The sequence below is a fragment of the Cajanus cajan genome, chromosome 11 (genome assembly GCF_000230855.2).
Source record: "Cajanus cajan strain Asha chromosome 11, NIPB_CcT2T_4, whole genome shotgun sequence".
In the NCBI taxonomy this organism is placed as follows: Eukaryota; Viridiplantae; Streptophyta; class Magnoliopsida; order Fabales; family Fabaceae; genus Cajanus; species Cajanus cajan.
The window spans coordinates 26,346,930-26,352,929 of record NC_138527.1 but is presented as its reverse complement, the minus strand read 5'-3'; positions in this window follow the sequence as shown (position 1 = coordinate 26,352,929).

Genomic DNA, 6,000 nt, shown 5'->3' with positions numbered 1-6,000 from the left:
AAATTTTTGTGAAGGTTCAAACTTGACCTCAATGAACCGAGGTTCGAACTCGACCTTGAATTTTCGTGAAGGTTCAAACTTGACCTCAATGAACCGAGGTTCGAACTCGACCTTAGATTTTTGTGAAGGTTCAAACTTGACCTTAATGAACCGAGGTTCGAACTCGACCTTAGATTTTCGTGAAGGTTCAAACTTGACCTTAATAAACCGAGGTTCGAACTCGACCTTAAATTTTTGTGAAGGTTCAAACTTGACCTCAATGAACCGAGGTTCGAACTCGACCTTAAATTTTTGTGAAGGTTCAAACTTGACCTTAATGAACCGAGGTTCGAACTCGACCTTAGATTTTTGTGAAGGTTCAAACTTGACCTCAATGAACCGAGGTTCGAACTCGACCTTGAATTTTCGTGAAGGTTCAAACTTGACCTCAATGAACCGAGGTTCGAACTCGACCTTAGATTTTTGTGAAGGTTCAAACTTGACCTTAATGAACCGAGGTTCGAACTCGACCTTAGATTTTCGTGAAGGTTCAAACTTGACCTCAATGAACCGAGGTTCAAACTCGACCTTAGATTTTTGTGAAGGTTCAAACTTGACCTTAATGAACCGAGGTTCGAACTCCACCTTAGATTTTCGTGAAGGTTCAAACTTGACCTCAATGAACCGAGGTTCGAACTCGACCTTAGATTTTTGTGAAGGTTCAAACTTGACCTTAATGAACCGAGGTTTGAACTCGACCTTGGATTTTTGTGAAGGTTCACACTTGACCTCAATGAACCGAGGTTCGAACTCGACCTTAGATTTTTGTGAAGGTTCAAACTTGACCTTAATGAACCGAGGTTCGAACTCGACCTTAGATTTTTGTGAAGGTTCACACTTGACCTCAATGAACCGAGGTTCGAACTCGACCTTAGATTTTTGTGAAGGTTCAAACTTGACCTTAATGAACCGAGGTTCGAACTCGACCTTAGATTTTCGTGAAGGTTCAAACTTGACCTCAATGAACCGAGGTTCGAACTCGACCTTGAATTTTTGTGAAGGTTCAAACTTGACCTTAATGAACCGAGGTTCGAACTCGACCTTGGATTTTTGTGAAGGTTCACACTTGAGCTCAATGAACTGAGGTTCGAACTCGACCTTAGATTTTTGTGAAGGTTCAAACTTGACCTTAATGAACCGAGGTTCGAACTCGACCTTAGATTTTCGTGAAGGTCCAAACTTGACCTCAATGAACCGAGGTTCGAACTCGACCTTAGATTTTTGTGAAGGTTCACACTTGACCTCAATGAACCGAGGTTCGAACTCGACCTTAGATTTTTGTGAAGGTTCAAACTTGACCTTAGTAAACCGAGGTTCGAACTCGACCTTCATTTGAGGTTAGGCGTAAAATGATGCGAAAAAGATGTAAGTTTAATGGAATGAGTCATTTTATTGATTACGTAAATGTGCCTCGTTAAAAACCCTCTCAGCCAAAACCCATCTTTCTGTTTTTTGGGACAAAAGACTGAGGCGGGAAAATAGTGCACAGCTCATTCATACAAAGTTCAACTAAAATAAAACTTGAGATGCGTAGCATTCCAAGTTCGCGGTATAGGTTTGCCGCTGAGTTCTTCCAGTCTATAAGCTCCATTTCCCAAGTCTTCTGTAACTCGGAAGGGGCCACCCCAAGTGGGTGCGAGTTTCCCATCTGACGTGTATTTTTTTGTTTCGCCTAATAATCGCCACACCAAGTCACCTACTCGGAACGAGCGAGGTTTTACTCAGGTGTTGTATCTTCGGGAAGCTCGGAGCTTGCAGGCTTCTTCGTGGATTTGAACTTCGTCTCTAAGCTCGTCTACTAAGTCGAGGTCAGCTGCCAGTTTTTGGGCATTCTGTTCGCCGTTAAAGACTTGGCGCCTGTGGGATGTTTCGCCGACTTCGACTGGGATCATTGCGTCAGCTCCGTAGGTCAGCCTGTAAGGCGTCTCTTGTGTAGTTGACTGGGGGGGTACAATGATACGCCCAAAGGATGCTGGGAAGTTCGTCGGGCCACTGTCCTTTGGCGTTTCTTAGTCGCTTTTTGAGTTCCCGGAGGATGACCTTGTTGGCGGCTTCGGCCTGGCCATTGGTCTGGGGGTGTTCCACCGAGGTCGAAAGGTGTTTGATTCCTAGTTCGCGGAGGAAGTCCTCGAATTCTTGTGCGATGAACTGTCGGCCGTTGTTTGTGACGAGGGCGTGAGGGATTCCGAACCTGCAGATGATGTTCTTCCAGGTGAATTTCGGAACATTCTCGGTGGTGATCTTGGCGAGTGGACATGCTTCGATCCACTTGGTGAAGTAGTCGATCGCCACCAAGAGGAACTTTAGTTGGCCCTTCGCAGGGGGTAATGGCCCGAGGATGTCCATTCCCCACTAGGAGAAAGGCCATGCCGACATCATGCGATGGAGAGTTTCGGGCGGTTGTCGATGTGCGTTGCCGAACTGCTGGCATTCTTTGCGTTTTTGGATGTGGCTTTGGCAATCCGACTTCAGAATGGGCCAGTAGTACCCAGCTCGGAGTACTCTGGTTGCCATTGAACGCGCCCCGGAATGCATGCCGCATATTCCCTGGTGAATTTCCTTGATGACATAGGTTGCCTACGACACAGTCAGGCATTTGAGCAGTGGAGAGGAAACGCCACGCTTGAACAATTCATCTCCGATGATGATGAACTTGGCCGATCTCATCCTTATCTTCCGAGCTTCGTCTTTATCCTCGGGCAGGATTCCTTCTTTCAAGTAGCCCCATATGTCTGCCATTCATCCTAGGTCCTCATTGTCACTGACGTTGACGACCTTGTTGTCTAAGTAAGGTGAGTGCAAGGTTTCCTGGATGATAGTTCGGTGCTGTCCGGGCCTTTTGGTGCTGGCGAGCTTCGATAGGAGGTCAGCTCGGGCGTTTTGCTCTCGCGGCACATGCTTTATGGTGAATTCGTCGAAGGACGAGATCTGGTGGGACGCAGTGTGAAAGTACCGTTGCAGCAGAGTGTCCTTTGCCTGGTACGTCCCACTGAGTTGCTCCACCATGAGTTTCGAGTCACTGTTGCAACTCACTCTTCGAGCTCCGAGGTCGCAGGCTAGCCTCAGTCTTGCGAGAAGTGCCTCGTACTCCGCCTGGTTATTGGTCACCTTGAAGCCAAACTTGAGGGATTGCTCCAAGGTGACTTGGTTTGGCCCTTCCAGAATGATGCCTGCACCACCTCCTTTAGAGTTGGAGGACCCGTCAACATGCAAAGTCCATACCTGGGGTTCTTCAGAAGCAGTTGGCGTGAGCTCGGCTACGAAGTCGGCTAAGCATTGGGCCTTCAGGGGTCCGCGACTTTCGTACTGGATGCCGAATTCGGATAGTTCTACTGACCAGGCGATCATGCGTCCGGCGAGCTCGGGTTTTCGCAGAATTTGCTTGATGGGGTAGTCAGTTTTGACTACCACCTGGTGGCTCTGAAAGCAGGGTCGGAGCCACCGAGCTGCGGTGACGAGCGCCAATGCCAGCTTCTCGATCATTTGGTATCTTCTTTCCGCGTCTTGGAGGACTCGGCTGATGAAGTAGATAGATGTCTGTACCTTTTGGTGCTCTTGTACGATAACTGCGCTGATGGCGTTTTCTGCTACTGCCAAGTAGAGGAATAGGTCGGTGTTGTGATCTGGCCGCTGTAGGATCGGTGGAGTCGTGAGGAAGGTCTTGAAGCTCAGGAAAGCTTCTTCGCACTGATCGGTCCACAGGAAATCTTTTGGCTTTTTTAGCAGAGTGAAAATTGGTCCTGCCTTCTCCGCGAGTTTGGGAATGAAGCGGGACAGTGAGACCAATCGTCCGGCCAGGCGTTGGACCTCTTTCACCGTTTGTGGGCTTTGCATCTGGATGATGGCTTTGCACTTCTCGGGGTTGGCCTCGATTCCTCTGCTGGTAATCATGAAGCCGAGGAACTTTCCTCCCTGGACACCAAAGACACATTTCTCCGGGTTGAGGCGCATGTTATGCTTCCTGACCTGGGCGAATACTTCGGCGAGATCGGCAACGTGGTCTGTCGCCGAGGTGGTTTTGACTACCATGTCGTCGACGTAAACTTCCATGTTTCTCCCGATCTGTTGATGGAAGACCTTATCCATCAGCCGCTGGTAGGTTGCCCCCGCATTTTTTAGGCCAAAGGGCATCACCCGGTAGCAGTAGTTGGCGTGGTCGGTGATGAAGGACGTGTGCACTTCATCAGGTGGGTACATCATTATCTGGTTGTACCTAGAGTAGGCGTTGAGGAAACTGAGCAGGGCGTGTCCGGAGGCTCCATCGACTAACCTGTCAATGCTCGGAAAAGGGTATGAGTCTTTGGGACATGCTTTGTTTAGGTCGGTATAGTCGACGCACATACGCCACTTCCCCGAGTTCTTCTTTACCAGGACCACGTTCGCCAGCCATGTGGTGTATCTGACTTCACGGATGAAGCCTGCGTTGAGCAATTTTTGTGTTTCAGCGACGATGGCCTCCCGTCTTTCGCCGCCGACCTTCCTCTTCCTCTGGGCGATTGGTTTTGCCTCCTTGTGTATTGCTAGCCTGTGGCAGATGAAACCGACATCTATGCCTGGCATGTCAGCGCTAGACCAGGCGAAGAGGTCGGCATTCTTGAGGATTTCCGCTTCAAGTTGCTGCCGCAACTCTGGAGCCAACTGTCTGCTGATCTTCGTGGTTTGCCCGGGGAGTTCCCCGACCTGGAAGTCATCGAGTTCGTCAACAGGGCTAGGCCGCTCGTCATGAGCGTCGGATCTTGGATCGAGGTCGGTGATTTCTTCGTGGTTGGTGTGAGCCACGGTGGTGAGGTTGCTCTTGCACTGTTCACCGGGTGAGGTGATTTTCAGGCTTTCGGTGTAGCATTGTCGTGCCATCTTCTGATTTGCTTTGACGGAGATAATCTTCCCATCATGCCCTGGGAATTTCATGGTGAGGTGTGGGGTGGACACCACCGCTCCGAGTTGATTCAAGGTTGGCCTGCCGATGATGATGTTATAGGAGGCGTCGACTTCCACGAGGAGGTATCGGACCATGACCCGCCTTGAATTCGGAGGTGTTTCGAAAGTCGTCAGTAGGTCCACGTACCCCCGAGTGTAAACGCTCCTTCCTGCAAAACCGACTAGGGGTTCTGTGTGAGGTTGTATGAGAGAGTGGGGGACGTCTAACCTGAGGAACGTTGGCCAATATAGGATGTCGGTCGAGCTTCCTTGGTCGACCAGGGTCTTGTGAACCTCCCAATTGGCTAATGCCACAGCGATAACCATGGGATCATCCTGGTTGGGGTTGACCCCGGTATAGTCATCGTCGGTGAAAGTGATCGTCGGCGAACTCTGGTGCGAAGCAAAGGTGGTGAAATGTACGCGGTTGACGTTGCGCAGGTGTTTTTTCCGGGCCGAGCTGCTGGCTCCCCCTCTTGTGAAGCCTCCTGCAATTGTGCTGATCACTCCCTGTGGGGGAGTTGATCCTGCTTCCTGGTTTACCTCGGCTTGCACTGCTCCGCCGGGGTTGGGTTGAGAGCCGGAGGGATGATCAGAGTATCGCCGCTGGGGTTGAGCGCGAATCCTCTTGTTTTCCGCGCGCAGAGCCGCTAGGTCAGCCTCATTAGCATTCTGTATTGCGGCTAGATTAGTGTCGTGCTGGGCACGCATGTTTTGTAGGTCGGTGGCGTGTCGTTGCCGCATCTGTTCGACCTGATCGATCAGTCTCCTTAACGCTGCTTCGTTATCCATGGTAGTTGAGTGGTTTGTGTAACACCCCAATTTCCTTAAAAGGATATTTTTATTAGTAATGGCATTTTCGTAATTATTGATGGCATTTTCGTAATTTTAATAAAGGGACAATGGTATTTCTGGGTTTCGGAACGGGCCGTTCCAAATGCAGAACGGGTCGTTCCAAAAGAGCGAATATGCTTTTTTTTTCAAGTTCCAGAACGGGCCTGGAACGGGCCGTTCTGGATGGAGAACGGGCCGTTCTGGTATGGA